We start from the raw sequence: 23,911 nt of genomic DNA on the forward strand, positions 1-23,911 counted from the left end.
AATTAGTGTTTGTAGCCTAGTAGTGTGCATGCTTGGATGCATCACTGAACAAGTATTGTGTGCTCATGGCTGAGTAAGTACTGTGTATGTAGCTATGCATGTAGCTTTGTTTGTGTTTCTGGCCTCGTAGCTGACCTAGTTGAGCGAGTATTCAACGCATGTTTTCTGTGCACATCTTCTGCACATAGCTGATTGTGTGCTTAAGTACATATAGTACTGCAGTGCGCAGCTACTGGCAGCATGGCGCCAGCATCAAAGAAGTCCATGTGCTTAGCCTTTGTGCTCCTTTCCTTATAAAGGCAATACAGCCAGAGTTTTCTATGAGCTTGTATTAGCGCTGGTTTGGATGCTCAAGGTGTTTTGTCTCCTACTACGTTTGCCATTGCTGGTCCATCCACTCAATCTGAGGGAAGTGGGTTTGGAGATGACAACACAAGGGTAGCCCCTTTTTCAGTTGATCCGTTGGCAGAGATATCTTCAAGAGATGCTTGCTCCAGGGATGTCAGGTTTTGGGCTATGTGCCTGGTATGGACCCATCTTCCTTTTCCTGAGTGGAATTTTTTTCCAGTGACTACCACCCTTTCTGAAGAGGCAACTTTCAAAGACAGTAATGCCTCTTAGATCAGAATCGTATGCTTGGGGTCCCCACTTGTCCACCACTGACAATCTTTGCCTGTTTATGGATCTAGATGATGTTGATTATGATATGAGTTGCCCCCCTCTTGAGGAAGGAGAAATTCACCCGGATTTAGAACCACGTGGCACTCTTCTCCATTTTCTTTCCTAGTGATGAGTTGCTGATCTCTCAGACTCTGAAGATGCTTGAAGTGGCTGGGAGTGACTCTTCGGGTGTGTAGAAGGAGGTCCCCATATTGGACACCCTACGTGAGGCATCATGTTTCCTTCTCCTCCTGGCTGCAATTCAAGAGTTGATTGACCTTGAATGGAGTGTGCCAGGGCCAGCTTTAAAAAAGAGAGGTGTGCGTCTTGGCTGATTTATTTCCTTTGCATTTGCAGGCAAGAGAGCAGTTTCGATTCCTGAAGGTGGATGCACTGCTGTGTTCTGTTACTAAAAGAACCACCATTCCAGTGATAAGAGGGACATCTCTAATGGTGGCTCAGGATAGGAGGATTGAAGCTATTCTTTAATGAACCTTGAGGTCATGACGATGAACTAATAGATTGCCTCTTTTGTTCCTTGGTGACTAGAGCTAGTCTGCTTTTCTCTCAGGAGCCTGAGGGAGCCTTGCTGGATAGTAGAGCAAAAATGGAACCGGAAGTCGCCTTCTAAGCTTGTGGGCTGTTACCTTGTTCGCACTGCTGCTGATGGAGTTGCTTTAGTAATATCGGCTTGGAGGCAGCTGTGGCTGCAAAATTGGTCGGTGGACAATATTTCTAATTCCAATTTCGCAAGATTACCCTTTAAGGGTTCTCTTGAAGTTTGCAAATAGAGGGGGGGGGGGGGGGAGAAACAGATCCTTTGTTTGTTTACCAGGGGATAAGAAGCCAGCTTCATGTCCCTTTCAGGCATATGGCCACTCTCAAGATCACAAGCGATTTTCATCTTTCTCACAGGGCATCTACTCACAGACCTCCTTCTGTTCAGGAAATCTCAGTCCTTTTTCCCCCAGGAAGCTTTGGAAGGATGTGAGCTCAATGAAGGTTTGCGAGCTCACCTACTACAGCTCCAGATAGGTGGATGTTTATCTCACTTTTATCAGGGATGGGTCCAGATCATATCAGGCCAATGGGTCCTGGAAGTGATTTGGAATGGCTCTCTCTACATTTTCTTCATTTTCCTCTGGATGCCTTTATACAACTCTTCTCAGAGAAGGATGGCAGTGGATACTACCTTATGGAGTCAGTTGGACTTGAAGGCCGTATTTGCAGTTTCCGAATCACAAGTAAATGCAGGCCATTATAGAAGGAGAGATTTTTTCGACCCAACCTGGATTTTTAAGGAGTCCATCGACATTTGTAAGTAACTCAGTTCTGAATGGAGGTCGTACACTCCGCAATAATGGCAGTACAATCACATACCTCTGGATCTGACGGAAGCATATCTGTATCTTCCCATTTGCCTGGAACATCATCGGTTTCTACAGTTTACCATTCTGGGACATCATTACCAATTTCTGGCTTTGACCTTTGGGCTGGCCACTGCACTCATGAACTTCTCCAAGGTCAGGGTGATGGTAGCAACAGTTTTGCACAAGGACTGCATCCTAGTTCATCCATATCTGAATGACTGGTTGATTCAAGCCAAGAGCATAGAGGAGAGTTCACCTGACTTCTTTCACGCTGGTCTCTTTATTGCGAGAGCTAGGCTGGATGGTGAACCAGGCTGAGAGCAGCTACAGCTGGCTCAGATACTGGAGTATCTCAATGATTGTTTCGATTCAAAACAGGGCAGATTATTTCTGCCAGAGAGTTGCATTCAGAAGTTAATTGATCATGTTCTCTCTCTGGGAAGGACTAATCACCTGACAGTGTGGTCTTGTTTGATGGTGGCCACATTGGAGGTTGTTCCCTGGATGGGAGTGCATATGTGCCCTCTCCAATGCATGTTGCTTTTTTGCAAGGGTCCAACTTTCACCAATTGGACACTTTGTGTTAGTAACTCTCCCACTTCGGTGGCTGAGTAAAAAATATCACTTAATAGTGTTTCAGATGTTAATAAGAGAGTCACTATCAGATGTTATCAAAGTACTTGGTCATTGTTTTAAAACTACCATCCTAGAAGCACAGTCCAGATGTATTCCACACATTAAGAAGGGTGGAAATAAGGCAAAACGATTACCAGCATGGTTAAAAGGGGAGGTGAAAGAAGCTATTTTAGCCAAAAGATCTTCATTTAAAAATTGGAAGAAGGATCCAACAGAAGAAAATAGGATAATGCATAAGCGTTGGCAAGTTAAATGTAAGACACTGATAAGACAGGCTAAGAGAGAATTTGAAAAGAAGTTGGTTGTAGAGGCAAAAACTCACAGTAAAAACTTTCTAAATATATCCGAAGCAGAAAGCCTGTGAGGGAGTCAGTTGGACCGTTACATGATCGAGGGGTTAAAGGGGCACATAGAGAAGATAAGGCCATCGCAGAAAGATTAAATGATTTCTTTGCTTCGGTGTTTACTGAAGAGGATGTTGGGGAGATGCCCGTACTAGAGTAGGTTTTCATAGGTAATGATTGAGATGGACTGAACCAAATCACGGTGAACCTAGAAGATGTGGTAGACCTGGACTGGATTTTCTGAAGGAACTAAAAAATGAAATTTCAGACCTATTAGTAAAAATTTGTAACCTATCATTAAAATCATCCATTGTACCTGAAGGCTGGAGGATAGCTAATGTAACCCCAATATATAAAAAGGGCTCCAGGGGCGATCCGGGAAACTACAGACCAGTTAGCCTGACTTCAGTGCCAGGAAAAATAGTGGAAAATGTTCTAAACATCAAAATCACAGAACATAAAGAAAGACATGGTTTAATGGAACAAAGTCAGCATGGCTTTACCCATGCCTCACAAATCTGCTTCACTTTTTTGAAGGAGTTAATAAACATGTGGATAAAGGTGAACCAGAAGATGTAGTGTACTTGGATTTTCATAAGCCATTTGACAAAGTTCATCATGAGAGGCTTCTAAGAAAAGTAAAAAGTCATGGGATAGGTGGCAATGTCCTTTCGTGGATTACCAACTGGCTAAAAGACAGGAAACAGAGAGTAGGATTACATTTTCTCAGAGTAAGGGAGTAGGCAGTGGAGTGCCTCAGGGATCTGTATTAGGACCCTTACTTTTCAATATATTTATAAATGATCTGGAAAGAAATAAGACGAGTGAGGTAATCAAATTTGCAGATGATACAAAATTGTTCAGAGTAGTTAAATCACTAGCAGATTGTGATAAATTGCAGGAAACCTTGTGAGAATGGAAAATTGGGCATTGAAATGACAGATGAAATTGAATGTGATAAGTGCAAGTTGATGAATATAGGGAAAAATAACCCATGCTATAGTTCACCACGTTAGGTTCCATATTAGGTGCTACTACCCAAGAAAGAGATCTTGGCGTCATAGTGGATAACACATTGAAATCGTCGGTTCAGTGTGCTGCGGCAGTCAAAAAAGCAAACAGAACATTGGGAATTATTAGAAAAGGAATGGTGAATAAAACGGAAAATGTCATAATGCCTCTGTATCGCTCTATGGGAAGGGCGACCAAAATGATAAGGGGGAATGGAATAGCTCCCCTATGAGGAAAGACTAAAGAGGTTAGGACTTTTCAACTTGAAAAGACAGCTGAGGGGGGATATGATAGAGGTGTTTAATCATGAGAGGTCTAGAATGGGTAGATGTGAATTGGTTATTTACTCTTTCAGATAATAGAAAGACTAGGGGGTACTCCATGAAGTTAGCATATGGCACATTTAAAACTAATCGGAGAAAGTTCTTTTTCACTCAATGCACAATTAAACTCTGGAATTTGTTGCCAGAGGATGTGGTTAGTGCAGTTAGTATAGCTGTGTTTAAAAAAGGATTGGATAAGTTCTTGGAGGAGAAGTCCATTACCTGCTGTTAATTAAGTTGACTTAGAAAATAGCCACTGCTATTACTAGCAGCGGTAACATGGAATAGACTTAGTTTTTGGGTACTTACCAGGTTTTTATGGCCTGGATTGGCCACTGTTGGAAACAGGATGCTGGGCTTGATGGACCCTTGGTCTGACCCAGCATGGCATGTTCTTATGTTCTTACTGACTGAGAAACACAACAAATGTGACTGCTCTTCTTCCTGCTGGGTCTTCTTCCACTTGATAGAAATAACTTAGATGGAATGGTTATATGTAAATAACTAGAAGTATTAACTTTTATTTATTACATTTTAGCAAGTTTTAAGAACAAGTATGCAATAGCAATAATACTGTCAGAATCAATGTTTAACAATTTTCTTGTTATATTTCAATAGGTATCTACATGTTAAAAAAAAATGAAAACAAAAAGGACTAGTTCTTTACCCCAAAAGAGTACTTATCAGATAAGCTGGCCACTTTTCTATTTAAAAAAAGACTACTTTAGTCTCTTGTAAAGTGCGTGTTACTGCTTTTTCTTAAAGAAATTGAGCTTTTGTGTAATTTCTTGTTTTACAGGCATAAAGTATTACCACAGTCTCTGAAGAAGGTAAATATTAACTGTTATTCTCCCTTGTTATTTGATGTTGGTGTTTCTTTTGGTTACTTTCCTTATATATGTGTGCTACTCTCTTTTTTGTCTCTATTATACACTGTAACTCTCTGTAGGTGTTCTCTTTCTCTCTTTTATAGTATTTGAATCAGGGTCAGTAAGAAGGATAGAAAAAAAACCCTAACATTGCTTGTGTAAGTATTGGGTTGCGTGCACTCAGCTGGTCTCCTCTGCTCTGTCACCTGTCTTCGTCCCCTCCGCTGACGCTTGATATTGCGGCTGCTCCTCGCTGAGGCCAAAGCTTGAGCAATTCGAGGGGCCCAGGCACCTGATCCAGTTGAGGAGCATAGGCACAAAGGTAAGCAAAGAAACTAAGCAAGCTTTAAATTTAAAAAAATGTGTTCCTAATTGTACTGGCACTGAAACTTATTTTCTGCAAGTGTACTAATGACGTTACATCAAGCTATGGCACAGGAGTCTTGTTGAATTTGGCTAGCTAAGTAAGTTTAAAAAAAATTTAATTTTCTTCTCTTCTATCTATGCATGGAGGAATAGTTGCAACAATGGCTTCAGTATGCTTAGCAGTGAATACACTCTCTCACGCACACTGATTCCATCTTAATATTTCTCAGAACAGGTATTTAGGTGGTATAAGGGTGAGACAGTTTCTGTAAATATATTTCTCTTGAAACTATAGATTTACCTCATTTCCTGCAGTACAGGTATATCGCATCACACTCTTACTCTTGTATCTGGTTTTCTTTCTTTATTCTCAGCACACCCACAGTTCTGAGTATTAAACACTGAGCACGACTCTGTTCCAGGGTTTGATTTGTTTCCCTTAGGTCAGGTAATTTTCTCACAATGGGAGATGTTGCTGTAAAATACTGCACTATATATTTTTTTCATTATTAGTACGGACCTTGTAGTATAATGCTACTACTCGTTTACCTTACCAGCCATTGGGACCAGCAGTTTAGGAAAATTGATCCTTAAACACAATATTAGCTTGTTAGAGACCTTGCCAGTATTCTGAAGCCGTCTCTTTCTCCTTTCACCATGAACCTTATTACCATGCAGCAGGTGTCCTCTCAGGAGAAAAACCCCTCTTCTTGGACTTTAATTTTTTCTGTTCCCCTTGCTACCAAAGAAACAGAACTATAACAGATATATACACAGTGGTATTACTGCTGTGAACTTAAATTCACTTCACAATCACATTCCTCTGGTTCAGGCAGTTCGTGAATTTGCTGAATCTGGCTGAAGCGGGGGTGACCAAATCACCCCCGCTTCAGCCAGAATTGTTATTCTTACCAAATTAACTGATTCTCCTCTGACTCTTACCTGGAGTTCACTATAACAATGACAAATACCTTAAGACCTTCACACATACAAACTCATACACTCTATATAGTGTCTGCCTTCCTCTCTGTGCTCTATACTATTCTCCAAAACGACTGAGCAGGCTCTGATAGAGCTGGGATATACAAAACCCTTCTGCTCATCTCTCTCTTAACTGTCACTCTCTGCCTAGAATCCCAACTGCAACAACTGTCCTGTCAGTTTAGCTTCTAGCACTTAGGTTAGCATGGATATGGTACACTGCCAGTTTTCAGAGAACCTAGGAGCTATAACAGCCCCATTTCAGCTGACAACTTTTACTGAGCGCTGGGGATGGGAACCCTGAAACCTACTGTGATAGCCAATTTTACCATAAATTTTAGTTTTAAAGCATTTTCTCATCTATTATATTTAACAAAAAAAACCCAAGTAACCCCCCCCCCCCCCCCCACACTTTCTTTATCTTAACTACTGGGTTACACACAGGAAGGTGAGCATCCAGTTGCAATTCATTTCAGGAAAGAAATTCCTTGGTGATGCCAGCTTGGTTAGTGCTCGCTGGAATGCCAAGGAGCAACAGTGGAGCATCAGTCCATTGGAAGCACGTATAGTACGGCTAGCGTGCTTGCAGTTTGCTGAGTGTCTAAAGCAGGGGTGGGCAGTTCCGGTCCTCGAGGGCCACAAACCAGTCTGGTTTTCAGGATATCCCTAATGAATATGCATGAGAGATATTTGCATGCACTCTGCCTCAGTTGTATGCAAATCTATGTCATGCATATTCATTGGGATATCCTAAAACCTAGACAGGTTTGTGGTCCTCGAGGACTGGAATTGCCCACCCCTGGTCTAAAGGTTCAGGCAGTCCAGCTAGTGTCAGATAATGTGACAACGGTGCCCTACTTCAATCATCAAGGCAGAACCAGAAGGCAACAGGTGTCGGAGGTGATAGATGCGCTCATGCTATGGGCAGAGCAACATCTGCTACACATATCTGCCTCCCGCATTGCAGGAAAGGACAATATAGGGGTTGACTTTCTCAGTAGAAAGAACTTGGTCCCAGGAGAGTGGGAGGTTAGTGGACGAAGCCTTTCAGCTCATAGTGGAGCACTGTGGCCACCCATATCTAGACCTGCTTACAACTTCCAATGGCACGAAGGTTCAGTTGTTTTTCATGAAAGTACTGGGCATCAATGTCTTCGCATTCAGGGATTCCAAGCTGCATACAAATTTATCTCATGCATATTCATTATGGATATCCTGATAACCAGGCCTGCTTGTTGCTCTGAAGACTGGGGGTGGGCATTCCCGAAATAGATCTGTAACACACAGGGCAGTGGTAAGGGCAAGGAACAGTGATGACTAGAATTTGAGTAATATGACAGGGACAACGGGGCAGACTTGGTGAGCCAAATGGACCTTATCTGCCTATACGCATGATGTTACTATGAAGATGATGAAGGTTACAAGCAAAAGAAATCAATTAAAGGACAGGAGAGGGAAGTGAAAAATGAGACAAAAAGGCATGAGCAGGTCAAGTAGATTGGAATGGTGAGCAATTAAAACAAAGATCTGTGCCTCATCCAATGCCATCTTTAATAGGAAGCCTGGCAAATATGATGTACCAGCTCTCTCTGTACTCAGGCCTCCTCATTGTTTTCCCAAGTTTCTAAATCTTAACCTTTTTTTTGGAGGGGTGGGAAGGGGGAAGGAAAGGCCACCAGCCATTCCCTTCCTTTTTTTTCTAGCTATCAGAATCAGTACTGGGATCTGGCACCATGAATTTTCATCCACAACTACCCAGGGATTGTTCCCTCTATTTTAACAGACATTTCCCGCCCACTCTTCCTAGCCTGGTCATTGCAGCAACAGCCCTGAGGCTCCTTTGGGACCCCTGCATCATGAGCTCTACGAGGGCGATGCAGAAAGGGGCATTCAAGGCTAACACACAGCTTTACTCACATTTGAATGCTCATTCTTTGAGCGTAAACCTTACTGCCGATGCAGCATGGAGTTTTATACTCACAAAACGTGCATTAAGGAACGTGAGTACTGTCTAGCATCCTCGCATGGAAATCCCTTTTAAATGAGAGCATTAAGCAGTAGGGATGTGAATCGTTTTTTGACGATTTAAAATATCGTCCGATATATTTTAAATCGCCAAAAATCGTTAGAGGCGATATACAATAGGAATTCCCCCGATTTATCGTCAAAAATTGTAAATCGGGGGAAGGGGAGGGGAAGGGGGAGGGCAGGAAAACCGGCACACTAAAACAACCCTAAAACCCACCCCGACCCTTTAAAATAAATCCCCCACCCTCCCGAACCCCCCCAAAATGTCTTAAATTACCTGGGGTCCAGTGGGGGGGGGGGGGTCCCAGTGTGATCTTCCACTCTCGGGCCATGGGTGCATTAATAGAAATGGCGCCGGCGCCATTTTGGTTCCTGTCCCCCGACGTCACAAGCACAGGAGATCGCTCCCGGACCCCCGCTGGACCCCCAGGGACTTTTGGCCAGCTTGGGGGGGGCCTCCTGACCCCCACAAGACTTGCCAAAAGTCCAGCGGGGGTCTGGGAGCGACCTCCTGCACTCGAATCATATTGCCGTATTGCAAAATGGCGCCGGCCACTGGACCCCAGGTAATTTAAGACATTTTGGGGGGGTTTGGGAGGGTGGGGGATTTATTTTAAAGGGTCGGGGTGGGTTTTAGGGTTGTTTTAGTGTGCTGGTTTTCCCGGCCTCCCCGATTTACACGATTTAAAAAAAAAAAAAACCATGACGATCCGATTCCCTCCCCCCCCCCCCCCCAGTCAAAATCGATCGTTAAGACAATCGATCACACGATTCACATCTCTATTAAGCAGTACTCCCCAGTGCAGACAGGGGTGCTGGCAATACCCCAGATTTTTCTAACACTGGAAACAAAACTCCTAGTCACTGGTGGAGTTAAGTTTCCAGCGTTGCTGCACTGGCACTAGAACCCTTTATTTGAAAAAAAAAGCAAGCCTTGAAAACATCAAATAAAGTCAGAATTTATCAGGCTAACCGCCACCGTTTAGGCGGATAAGAAGTGATTTATCCAGCTATCTGACCACAGTTAGCCAGATGTCAATACTTATCCAGCTATCTGGCTGCATTTCACCCAGTTAGTCAGATAAGTCAGTATTTATCTGGCTAAGTGCTAGCAGCAAACTGCAGCTGAAAAAGTACTGACTTATCTGGCGTAAGTGGCAGTGGATAACACTTAGCCAGATAAGTACTCTCTCCTTCTGCTCAGTATTTATCCAACTAAGGGGTGGCAGCTGCCACTTAACCAGACAATTACTCTCTCTTCCTGGTCTGTTTCAGCAATAACATCTCCCCCTTTCCGAATGCATATTTAACAGTCAATGCACTTTTTCTTTTTTTTTACTCCTGATGCATTAGCATAGAGCTTACGATATTAGGGAGTTGAAAAAAAATATTAATCTGTGCATTGAAATCCAGCACAATTACTGTATCAGTCTGTAAATCTTGCCACCAGATGTTGCTTTTAATAACCATAATTCCCTCCTCCCTCCACAGCAGTGTTTCATAACCTTTTCAAGCTCATGGCACACAACATAAATGTTGTGTAGCATGCCAACTTCCATGGAGCAGGTAGTGAGGACAGAGAGGTCTCATATGACCAGAAGAGCAGCTAGGGAAGTGTTGTGGACCACGGGTAGTGGCCCCATCTCTGGTAGTATACGTGTACCCCTGGGCGACGACGCAGCTGTAAAGGAGCTCCAGCAAGCGCCGAGGCAGGTGAGAGGCGTCCGAGTGCAGGCTGGTGTAGATAGATCTTGACCACTGCTGCACCTGTACGCAGTAGAGAGACCCAGACAACACAATGTTTGGTCTCATGAGTGGTCCTTCGACTACTCCTAGCCCTTTCGGACCTGCCGCATGGAGCAGCAATTGTGACAGGGCAAATGGTGGTCGAAGAATGAAGACATCAGGATGAAGACTGAGACTCGAGGACGGGAAACGTGAGGAGTTCACGAAGAGATGAAGACTCAAGTTGATAGGAATTGACAGAATGGATACTCAGGTTTGCTGGAAGAGTTGAAATACAGACTCGAGATACGTGAGGACTTCACGAAGAGTCAGAAGATCCACATACTGGATAGGTACTGCCATATCATGCGCCCTACACAACCGATGAGGGCTGGTCACGGACCACACCGGCGCATCCTACACAGCCTGACATGGCTGGTCGCGGACCACGCTTGTGGTTCCCCACACAGGACATATCGATGGCTCCAACGAGGCCTGGACCAAGACAAAAAAAAAATGTGATATGGTTAGCGTTTCATTAGATGACCACATCTTAGAAAGGGGAATGTCAGCATCTAGTATCCGAGGATCCAGATTGTCACTGTTAACAGGTTTCCAGAACTGGAGTAATAATTTTCTGTATTTATGTGTATATCCTAAATCTAGTTCTTTTATTGTATATTTTCTTTTTATCTTCCTAAAATAATGCAAAACTAGTTCATTTGAATCACACGGTATATGAGCTGCTCTGTGCGCCTGATTGTGCTGACTGGTGAAGCGCGGAGCGTGAGCTGCAAGTGGTCATTTAAATAGATGAAGGAGAAAAAGAATGGGAGTTTGGCTGCTCTTGCTTTCTAACTAGAAGAACATTCCTGGTTCAAAGGAACAATTTGTGAAGGTCTGCTAGTGTTTACACTGATGTTTTACATTAAATTATTTCCACAAGCTATCGATAATAAAACCACATCCAGGTACCATGTGTGCTGTAATTGCAATGAATTTCCAAATGGGAGTTTTAAACTTAAAAAAAACCAAACCAAACTGTGTAGCAACTGTAACAGCAAATCAGACAAAATATAACAACCAAACTCTCCCACTAGTGTGAAGCACATATTCAAACAGCTATAAAAGAAAGCACACTAGCATCCTGCAAAGTAACATTAAATTTAAACCCTACTTGCACGGCCAATGAAGACAAGGCAAGGGGAGCCGAGGTACAAGTTGAAAAGAGTCCAATCATAGGCAGACATTAGCAGCGACAAGATCCGGTAAGGGTTTCAGGAGGAGTTCAGGATCCAGGGACTCAGAGTATGGAAACTGAAGATAAAAGCTTTGAAGATGAAGTTAGCTCAGAGCAAGGACCATAAAAGCTGGATCATCTGAATGCCATGCTACCACCGGAGAATATCTGAGTTGATTGAAGATCAAGATGATAATAGACGAAGACAGAGGATGGAGAGACGTCCAGGAGATCTGAAGATGAGAACGTCAGAAGAAGAAGACGAAGCTGTGAGACCATAGATGAAGAAGACTGACATAGAATTCCAATGAAGAACATAAGCCTTGAGAAGCTGGATGGCAGAGAAGTCCTAGGGAGGACTGGCTCCTTGCGAAGGCAAGGAAGGAATGATGACAAGCCCCTTTTGTAGGGCTGAAGAGGAGACTCCCATGATGACATCAGAAGTGGACCACTCCTACACTGTTCCTTTAAAAGAAGAAGAGAGAGCCGGCTTCACCTCCTAGGAGGAAGGAGGAAGCAGTGCAGAACCCTGGACAGCAGCCCTGCTACGACACTGAAGACTGAGCTGGAGGAGGAGCAGGCCCCGAGCTGGAACTAGGCCTCAGGGCAGGCCCTGAAGACACAGGTGGCCTCCTGCCACAGAAGGTGAGCCAGAGACAGCTCCAGCTGCCAGGCGAGTTCGGGGATGATGGCCCTCTTCCACGGAGGGCCTGAGGGAAGGTCAGTGGCCTCCAGGCCACAGAGAGACACTGTCGGCAACTCCCCAGCACAGGGGAAATAGCAGCACAGCTCCCAGCCGCGAGGGGAAGTATCAGTGGCCGTCGGGTGTCACAACGTGGCTCCTCTGTGCCGCATAGGCAGTAGAAACATGGCTCCGGCCATGTGAGGAGCGCATCTGCGGGCCTCCAGGCCACTTGAGGAGCGAAAACACGGCTCCTGCCACTTGTGAAGCATGTCTGTGAACTGCTGGCAGCAGCGCGGCTCCGGCCTCAAGAGAGAAAGAAGGGAAAAAGGTGGAGAAGCGGTCTGTGGCTGCTGTCACAGGCCAAATCGTAATAGGAAGGACTGAAAACTCAACCTCTCTCTTTCAAATTTCAAAAGAAAGGGAGAGAGGGCAGAGATACACATGAACCCATCATGATGGGCCAATTGCCTCTCTACACAAGAACATGAGAAGGGAGAAGTCACGGCTACAATAAATCACATCCAATGCTCAGTGCATGCTCTCCTCATCTCACTAAGCTTGAGGACAGGACAGAGGCTGGAACGCCTCAAAGGAGGAAGTGCTGTGTGAATTGTGTGGCCACTAATTACCACACTGTGGAGTGCATGCTGTTGCTAGGAAGATGAGGCATGCATGATTACATATTCTCAGAAAGGTGCGCTTTTTTTTTTTTTTTTTTTTTTTTTAAGTATAGAGATTTTATATTCTGTAGTAATCAGGAATTTGTGGTATCCAGGACTGTTATGTAGAAATGTTGATAAACTCAGATAACACCTTTAAGATGCAAGTTTTATCAGACGAGGAAATTTGCTTCTGTTTCGATGTGTGTCTTACTATCTTAGCAGACTAGGTAGACACATTAAATCTTATAGTGAGAGAATCTACTATTTCCTTAGGTCATTCAAGATTTAGATGCTATAAATTGCATGTTATAATCTAGCAAGAACAATCCTATTCAGAATAGATCACTTTCAACTTGAGCATACATTACTTTAGGTAAAATGAGAAAACATATTAAAGAAATTGAAAAAAAAGCTTTTTTTTTCATTCATCTGTGTCTGACTCCTGCTAAAGCAGGTCAGGGACAGAAGAGATTAATGCAATTCTGGGCAAAAGCCAGCCAAATCAAAAACCTCCAGCTGCTACTGACATGCCTTCAGAAAGGGAAAAAAAAATCTGGCTGGAGTTTAGAAAAGATTCCATAGCAAGCAACTCACATCGATAATCATAATATAAAACATAAAAACATTCCATTGAGAACAACTGTTTGATAAAGCAGACTTTGCTTGTATGCCAAGAACTATAAATGATTAATTCTCATTTCCATTTGTTACTTTGCATAAAATTTCAGTGCACTGCACATTACTAGCCATCTGCCTTGGGATTAACTTCCATCCATTCATGATCTCTTGACTTCCTTTGCCCTACAGAACTGCATATTATAGTATAGTTATCTACATTATACTACAGTGGAACTACAATCTGATTAGGTATGGTACAGTATATCTGTGGTGTAAAATGGTGGATGTCATAATCAGGGCCGGCGCGTCCATTAGGCGAACTTCGGCGGTCTCCTAGGGCACTGAGCCGTAGGGGGCGGCGAAGAGCAGCCACCTGGTGCCGCAAGCGGGGCCTATTTTGCTCACGGCGAAGGGAAATAGAGATTGCACACAGTCGGTGCCGAACAGGTGGGGGGGGGGGGGGGGTGCAACTGGGGGAGGGGACATGGCTGGGTGGGGGGCAGCGCAAGGCTCGCCTAGGGCACCCAATACCCTTGCACCGGCCCTGATCATAATGCCTCTGTATTGCTCCATGGTGAGACCGCACCTTGAATACTGTGTGCAATTCTAGTTGCCATATCTCAAAAAAGATATAGTTGCACTGGAAAGAGTGCAGATAAGGGTGACCAAAATAAGGGGCATGGACCAGGCTAAAGAGGTTAGAGCTCTTCAGCTTAAAGAAGAGACTGCTGAGGGGGGATATGCTTGAGGTCTTCAAAATCATGAAAGGACTTGAACAGGTTAATGTAAATTGGTTATTTACTCTCTCATATAATAGAAGGACTAGGGGGCACTCCATGAAGCTAGCAAGAAGCTCATTTAAAACAAATTGGAGAAAGTGTTTTTTTTCACTCAACGCATAGTTAAATTCTGGAGTTCATTGCCAGAAGATGTTTTTATGGCAGTTAGTATTAGAGATGTGAATCGTGTCCTCGATCATCTTAACGATCGATTTCGGCTGGGAGGGGGAGGGAATCGTATTGTTGCCGTTTGGGGGGGTAAAATATCGTGAAAAATCGTGAAAAATCGTAAAATCGCAAAACCGGCACATTAAAACCCCCTAAAACCCACCCCGACCCTTTAAATTAAATCTCCCACCCTCCCGAACCCCCCCCAAATGACTTAAATAACCTGGGGGTCCAGCGGCGGTCCGGAACGGCAGCGGTCCGGAACGGGCTCCTGCTACTGAATCTTGTTGTCTTCAGCCGGCGCCATTTTCCAAAATGGTGTCGAAAAATGGCGGCGGCCATAGACGAACACGATTGGACGGCAGGAGGTCCTTCCGGACCCCCGCTGGACTTTTGGCAAGTCTTGTGGGGGTCAGGAGGCCCCCCCCAAGCTGGCCAAAAGTTCCTGGAGGTCCAGCGGGGGTCAGGGAGCGATTTCCCGCCGCGAATCGTTTTCCGTACGGAAAATGGCGCCGGCAGGAGATCGACTGCAGGAGGTCGTTCAGCGAGGCGCCGGAACCCTCGCTGAACGACCTCCTGCAGTCGATCTCCTGCCGGCGCCATTTTCCGTACGGAAAACGATTCGCGGCGGGAAATCGCTCCCTGACCCCCGCTGGACCTCCAGGAACTTTTGGCCAGCTTGGGGGGGGGCCTCCTGACCCCCACAAGACTTGCCAAAAGTCCAGCGGGGGTCCGGAAGGACCTCCTGCCGTCCAATCGTGTTCGTCTATGGCCGCCGCCATTTTTCGGCGCCATTTTGGAAAATGGCGCCGGCTGAAGACAACAAGATTCAGTAGCAGGAGCCCGTTCCGGACCGCTGCCGTTCCGGACCGCCGCTGGACCCCCAGGTTATTTAAGTCATTTGGGGGGGGTTCGGGAGGGTGGGAGATTTAATTTAAAGGGTCGGGGGTGGGTTTTAGGGGGTTTTAGTGTGCCGGCTCACGATTCTAACAATTTATAACGATAAATCGTTAGAATCTCTATTGTATTGTGTTCCATAACGGTTTAAGACGATATTAAAATTATCGGACGATAATTTTAATCGTCCTAAAACGATTCACATCCCTAGTTAGTATAACTGGGTTTTAAAAAGGTTTGGATAAGTGGAAAAGAACAGATACATATAAACTGGTTATTTAATATTTGAAAAAGTACAAAGATTAGGGAGAACTCCATGAGGATAGTAAGTAGCACATTCAAAACAATCTGAGAAAATTATTTTTTACACAATGCACAATTAAGCTCTGGAATTCATTACTAGAGAATATGTTAAAGGCAGTTAGCGTAACTGGGTTTAAAAAATGTTTGGACAAGTTCCTGGAGAAGAAGTCAATAAACTATTAACCAAGTAGAAATAGCCACTACTTATCACTGCACAATAGCAGCATAGCATCTATTTACTGTTTGGGATCTTGAAGGTACTTGTGACCTGGATTAGCTACTATTGGGAACAGGATGGACCCTCGCTTTGGCCCAGTATGTTGAAATCTTATGTTCTTAATTGGTTCTTCTATTGGTTTATTGTAACGTTGTTCAGTCGAAGAAGATTAAAGCTTGATTTTTAGCTCTTCTTGTAATCTCTCCAAAACAGTCTTTGTTTGGTAATTCCCACATGTAAGTTCTTAAAAACTCTTTCAATAACTTCTGGGCAAATGTATGGCAGTCCTGGTACTATGGTAAGGAAAGTTTTGGTTCTCTTATGGTAGATACCAATGAGCCTTGTTGATATAATAAGGATGGTGATTTTGAAGAATGTGAAGAATTCTTAGACTTTTTCTTCTATGCTATTTTTGTACTGTGATCACTTGGCACTAGGGATGTGAATCGTTTTCCATATCGTCTTAACGATAGAAATCGTGTGGCAGGGCAAGAAAATAGTCTTAGGCACGATTTTTTAGTTAAAAAATCGTTAAAAATCGTTTTTTCCGATTAGTGCGCACTAACTCGAGTTAGTGCGCACTAACTGGGAGTTAGTGCGCACTAACTGGGAGTTAGTGCGCACTAACTGAAAATGATACAATTTGACACTTTTCAGGTCAGTTAAGGTCAGTTTAGGAATGAATATGTATTCCTATTGGCTGCCCTCTTATTTATTCATGTTACCAAGTTTCCTACTGACAGTATATGGGGGATGGGAAATGGAAACAGTTGGTAGCTTGACAAAACAAGTAATGTGATCAGTCAATGTGACTAGAACTTGTGCCCTAACCCTGATACCAGGGGTATTGTGATCTTCCTGCACACAGTGCCCTATCCCTATTAATACCAGGAGTGTTGTGATCTTCCTGCACACAGTGCCCTATCCCTAATACCAGGGGTGTTGTGATCTTCCTGCACACAGTGCCCTATTCCTGATACTGGGGGTGTTGTGATCTTCCTGCACACAGTGCCCTATTCCTGATACCGGGGGTGTTGTGATCTTCTTGCACACATCCCGATATCAGGGATAGGGCACTGCATGCAGGAAGATCACAACACTCCTGGTATTAATAGGGATAGGGCACTGCATGCAGGAAGATCACAACACCCCTGGTATCAGGGATAGGGCACTGTGTGCAGGAAGATCACAATACCCCGGAGGAGTGAGGGTCAGGCAGCTCCCCCCTGTCTGTGAAGCCAGCCTCTCACTAGTAATGCAGGGAGGGAGCTGTCTCAGACTTCACCATCCCCCCCCCCCCCCCTTACCCACACACCATTCACTAGCTGGGACATGGGGGAAGTCAGGAGTGAGGGTCTGGCAGCTCCCCCCTGTCTGTGAAGCCAGCCTCTCACTAGTAATGCAGGGAGGGAGCTGTCTCAGACTTCACCATCCACCCCCCCCCCCCTCACCCACACACCATTCACTAGCTGGGACATGGGGGAAGTCAGGAGGGAGGGGCAGGCAGCTCCCCCCTGTCTGTGAAGCCAGCCTCTCACTAGTAATGCAGGGAGGGAGCTGTCTCAGACTTCACCATCCTCCCCCCCCCCCCCTCACCCACACACCATTCACTAGCTGGGACATGGGGGAAGTCAGGAGTGAGGGTCAGGCAGCTCCCCCCTGTCTGTGAAGCCAGCCTCTCACTAGTAATGCAGGGAGGGAGCTGTCTCAGACTTCACCATCCTCCCCCCCCCCTCACCCACACACCATTCACTAGCTGGGACATGGGGGAAGTCAGGAGTGAGGGTCAGGCAGCTCCCCCCTGTCTGCGAAGCCAGCCTCTCACTAGTAATGCAGGGAGGGAGCTGTCTCAGACTTCACCATCCTCCCCCCCCCCTCACCCACACACCATTCACTAGCTGGGACATGGGGGAAGTCAGGAGTGAGGGTCAGGCAGCTCCCCCCTGTCTGTGAAGCCAGCCTCTCACTAGTAATGCAGGGAGGGAGCTGTCTCAGACTTCACCATCCTCCCCCCCCCCCCCTCACCCACACACCATTCACTAGCTGGGACATGGGGGAAGTCAGGAGTGAGGGTCAGGCAGCTCCCCCCTGTCTGTGAAGCCAGCCTCTCACCAGTAATGCAGGGAGGGAGCTGTCTCAGACTGGTATCAGGGTTAGGGCACTGTGTGCAGGAAGATCACAACACTCCTGGTATTAATAGGGATAGGGCACTGTAAGAGATGACTGTAGTAGATTGAATAAAGATCTGATGTTTCTGCTCTCCTCACACCAAACAAAAACAACACACAAGCAGAGAAGCCCTTCTTACAAAGCTGAGCTAGTGAGTTAAGTAGGAGGAAAAGTAAACATACTGGTGCCAGTGTGGCTACTTAAAAAATACACTTACCAACAATCAATTACATATATTTGAACTGTGTACAGTTCCAGCCAGGACCACCTTTCTAAAATGCACAGTGATTGGCAAATTCAACATGCACTAGCATTTCAGGTGCCTGCTAACAAAAATAATAAACAAACAAGTTCTAGTCACGTGAGTGCTGATCATTACATTACTTTTTTTGTCAAGCTTCCAACTGTTTCCATTTCACATCCCCCCAACCATATTGGTAACATCAATAGATAAGAGCACAGCCAGCCAATAGGAATACATACATACATATTCATTCCTAAGTGACCTTTACTGACCTGGGAAGTGTGAACACTTTGTTTCATTTTCTGTTGGTGTTCGTTAGTTTCCAGTTCCATTTCCCATCCCCCCAACCATCACCTCAGTGGTAACCTTGGTAACATCAATAGATAAGAGGGCAGCCAGCCAATAGGAACACATATTCATTCCTAACTGACCTTCAGTGACCTGGAAAGTGTTTATTTGTATCATTTTCAGTTAGTGCGCACTAAATCGAGTTAGTGCGCACTAACGGGGAGTTAGTGCGCACTAACTCGAGTTAGTGCGCACTAACACGATTTAACGATTGTTAACGATAAATCGTTAGAATTTCTATTGTATCGTGTTCTATAACGATTTAAGACGATATAAACATTATCGGACGATAATTTTAATCGTTGAAAAACGATTCACATCCCTACTTGGCACTGCTGCTATGGCACTGGGCATCTTCTGCGCTGATGTGGATGCTGTCTGTACTGACATGCTGGCACCGTGAGGTTGCTGCACCATGTGGTCACGCTTTTTCTTTCTGGAGCTGATGTTGATGCAATTACAGACTTTGGCGCCATTTCTTGAGTGGAATCTGAGCATGGCACTTTCTATCAGAACGCTTCCACACAAATGATTGCTTTGGAGACCTACCCCTTGAATTTTTTGAAATGTCTAATGAAGGGGATCTCTGTAAATAAGAGCTTTGGGGACATTCTGCTATAAAGGCTGCATGTTGTGGAATAGTGCTGTGGATCTGAACAGTGAAGGTACCAATCATATTTATCTGCTATGGCCATTGACATTCATACTTCTTTTCTAGCGATGTTAAACTGATTATTCTTCTATTTTCTGACATGGCTAACGAGAGAGGACAATCTATAACTGTTTGTGAAGTGGATGAAATTAGACTGAGGGAGTGCACACGGTGATGTTACAGAGGGAACTCATGCACATGTTCGGAAGGAGTAAAGAGAACAAGACGTGATTTAAGGAAGCGTGAATGGTAGTCAAAGATATGGCAGCTGGGATTCAATGCCAAGAAGTGCAGAGTCATGCATCTGAGGTGTGGTGATCCAAGAGAGCTGTATGTGATTGGGGGGGGGGGGGGGGGGCGTGAAGGGCTGTTGTGCACAGAGCAAGAGAAGGACCTTGGTGTCTAATAATCTGAATACGGCGAATCAATGTGACAAGGTGATACTAAAGCCAGAATAATGCTGGGCTGCATAGAAAGAGGAATAACCAGTAAGAAAAAGGAGGTGATAATCCCTTTGTACAGGTCCTTGGTGAGGTCTCAACTGGAGCATTGTGTTCCGTTCTGAAGACCATATCTCAAAAGGGACAGAAACAGGATGGAGGCGGTCCAGAGTTGGGCAACAAAAATGGTGGGAGGTTTCCAAATAACTTATGAGGAGAGGATGGAGGAACTAAATATGTATACCCTGGAAGAGAGGAGGTGCAGGGGAGATAGGATACAGACCTTCAGATACCTGAAAGGTTTTAATGATACACATCTGACAAACCTTCTGTATTGGAAAGAAATCAGTAGAACTAGGAGTCATCAAATGAAACTCCAGGGAGGACGTCTCAGAACCAACGTCAGGAAATATTTTATCACGGAGAGGTTGGTGGATGCCTGGAATGCCCTTCTGGAGGAGGTGGTGAAAACAAAAATGGTGAAAGATTTCAAAGCGGCAACACTGTGGATCCCTAAAGGCTAGAGGATGGACATGAGGAAAAGAGTGCATGGGGGTAACTTGCTTGTGCAGCAGTTACTACCCTTAACCAATAAGCCTTCATATTGTTGATGCAACTCATTATTGCTCTCTGCTTTAATGGCAGGGGGAAAAGAGGAAAATGGGAATTAGTTTCAGACAGCAACCAACAAGGACTTTGAACTTTATGGTCTGGGTAAACAAATAAGCATGGGGGTAACTTGCTGATGTGACTGTTACTACCCTTAACCAATAAGCCTTAAACTTATGATGTAACTCCAACATTGCTCTCTGCTTCAGCAGCAAGAGATAAGAGATAATGGGAAATTGGACTCAGACAGTAACGAACAAGGGCCCTGACTTTAACAGTTTTGGAAACTAAGTATGGGGGCAACTAGTATGTCATGGCAGATGCCACCCCCTGATACTACCATTACAGGAGAGACCTGTGTGGCGCGGCTGATGCTACCATAAGCTTGCTGGGCAGACCGGATGGACCATTTGGTGCTTGTCTGCCATCATTTCTATATGTTTCTATGTAGAACACACTCCAGAGGTTTCTGGGCTAGAGGAGAAAAGAGGACTGAATAGGTGCCATTGGATGACATCAGTCATCCTGTGTGGCTATGTTGTGATGCTTGTCCATGAAGAAAGCTCAAACTATAAAGAATTATAGAAGCAATAGTAAAAGCTCCAGGGCCAGTCAAGCCAACCATCAGGTCGTATTTGTCTTTTACAATCAGCTTTCCCACAGTATACTAGCAAAAAATACTTTGCAATAAACATCATATGTCTATATACACATATATAGTATTATACCAGGATTCTGAATAAATACTGCCATTAGCAAATGTAAAAGGGACTTTTTACCTTTTCTTATTTTTGCCTCCTTTATGAATTGTTTGGATGAAAGCTAAAGCAAGGGACAAAACAGAACTGTTGGGCTATATGCCACACCTCCATATCTTGTAGATCTTTCTTAAGACTTTAATCTCAGGATCAATATCAGCATTTCATAACCATCTGGACACTCCCTTCCTGCCAAACCCTTAAATCCCACACAACCAATAACCAATATACTTACAATGGGTACAAATTACTTAGTACATGAGCAACTAAAACCAGATCATAAGAAACATGCCATTACATTGTTGGGTTTTTTTTGTTTTTTTTAATCTCCCATTTAAAAAAAAAAAAAAAAAAAAAAATCAGTACTACAACATTGAGTTAATGAGATAAGATCCTATCTCAACATAGCACCAGAAGCTTTTGGGAGGCAACAGAATAGACAATGGGTGGTGAGGCAAAATGTCCAGTGTGTTTTTCAACCCAGGGATTGTGGACATAACTTTTTTCTATCTAGACTATCCTAAAATGCCCTTCAGCTTTCAGGCAACTGCATCACTTCATTGGCCACATTTTCCTGTATTATTCTCTCTCCCTCTGTATATGTATGCTTTATTTTTAAATCCCTTGGAGTTTCCCTTGGAGTTTATATACTTCACCATAGCCTCTGTTTCAAAATAAGCAAAAGCAAGTTTGCTTACCATAAATGGTGTTTTCCATACATAGCATGATGAATTATCTATGATCTGTGAGTGACATCATCCAGCAGTACTGAATGGAGCTGTCTCTCCAAGCTATTAGAGCTTTGAGCTCTACTGAGCATGTGCAGGAGTTCCCATACAGGTATTGCCTCAGAGTCTCCTCAGTTGTTTTCCAAAGCTAGTAAAATATGATAATATACTATCCAGGAAGGAGGGGGGCATTTCATGGCTAATTCATCCTACTATCCATGGAAAACACCACTTACAGTAGGCAAACTTGCTTTGTTCCATCAATTAGTAAGGCTGAATTAGCCATGATCTATAGCAGTCTGGACTCCACTGTGGGGAGCAAACTGTTTAGAAACTGTGATGCAAGACTCCCTGTCTCATTGCACTGTCTGCAGACACCAAGACATCCAGACCAGAAGTGCTTAAACTGGTCCTATGGTCCCTCCCAGCTAGTCAGGTTTTCCGGATATCCCTAATGAATATGCACGAGATCTATTTGCATGCACTACCTATGTATGCAAATATTTCTTATGCATATTCATTAGGGATAGGTCCCAAGAAGCACAAAGGTAGGCGATCTAAAAATGCCATTAGGAAATACAAAAAGAATAGAAGCCTCGGTCTTTTTCAATTCCTTTATTGAAGTGGAGATGTACCTAAAATAATACAGCCCAACTCTGGCCGAGTTTCGCCGTTCTCACAACGGCTTTCTCAGGGGATTAGATATACATTCATGGACTCGAGATGGTTGAACAAGCCATGCGCTTGTTTGTCAATTGTATTTGTGCATATGTAACCCGCAAAAGTATTAAATCTTGTCACTTATAAAGTGAAACATATTCTTGTGAATACAATGCGTCTATTGGCTCCTTACGTTACACATCCGGATTCCAGTCTCCACTGGTTTTGCTGTTACAAGAGAGAGCGAGAGAAGATGCAGAGGCCTCCAAGCGAACCCCATCCCACTGATGTCTGAAGACAAGGCCCAGGCCCTGTGTGTATGTGTATGACTGGGTGAGAGCCTAGGTGGTGGGATAACTGCCTGTTTGTTTGGGTAACTGCTTGTGTGTGTGTGGATGAGTGCCTGGGTGTGACAGCCAGGCTGTGTGTGTGCGCAAGTGTGGGTGTATGGATGACTACCTGTGAGGGTGAGATTCTGTGGGGATATGTGTGTGTGTGAGAAAGAGGCTGTATGCAGGTAGAGGTTAAGAACCAAGAACTGGTGTGTGTATGGGGATAGGTGTGTGTGTGTGTGTATGTGTGTGTGAGATCCTGTGTGTGGATGCCTGCCTCTATGTGTGGGGGCTAGGGTAAGAGCCCATGGGTGGATGCCTGGGTGTATGGAGGTGGGGTTTGAGAGCCTGTGCATGGAAATATGGGTGGGTGGGGATAGAAGGAGGAAGGGAAGGGAAGAAGACAGGTGGAGAAAGAAAAAAAGACAGAGAAAGAAAAAAAAAAAAGGACAGAGAAAGGGAATGTGGGGGGAGAAAAAAAGCCTGGACCAACCAATTAGAAAAATAAGATTAGTCAACAAAAGTAAAAAAAAAAAAAAATTGGAATTTTTAGTGATTGGCATATGTTATCTTTGGCAATGTGCATTACATATTTGTGTTTTGTTCTTTCCTTCAGTATTCCACTGTTCAGAGTCAGATTTTTGGGGCTTTCTATTTTATTTTTATCTGCATGCTTCTGTTTCTAATTTGTAGTCTCTTATTCTGTATTAGGTAAGGGTCTGTCTGTGTTCTGCATGTGTAACTGAGATGCAATATTTCTGCTTGCATATAGTTTTTCTATAGGACTGTGTTCTATTAACACCAGTAAGTGGTGTATTAGTGTTCTAGGGCATGGTATAATATTTGCATTGCTGCCATGTCAAAAAATAAGGCTGCTGCTATTTGAGTCCTGAGGGGTTTTGTGTTACTTCTCAAATGGGCCGATACAGTAAAAACCGCGGGAGAGCCGGCGCTCCAAGGCAAGCGCCCGCTCTCCCGATGCGCATGATCGAATATTTAAATGATGGCCCGTGGTAAAAGGAGGCTCTAGGGACACTAGCGCGTCCCTAGCGCCTCCTTTTTGACAGAAGCACCGGCTGTCAGTGGGTT

This window comes from Rhinatrema bivittatum, chromosome 8, assembly GCF_901001135.1.
Source record: "Rhinatrema bivittatum chromosome 8, aRhiBiv1.1, whole genome shotgun sequence".
Classification (NCBI taxonomy): domain Eukaryota; kingdom Metazoa; phylum Chordata; class Amphibia; order Gymnophiona; family Rhinatrematidae; genus Rhinatrema; species Rhinatrema bivittatum.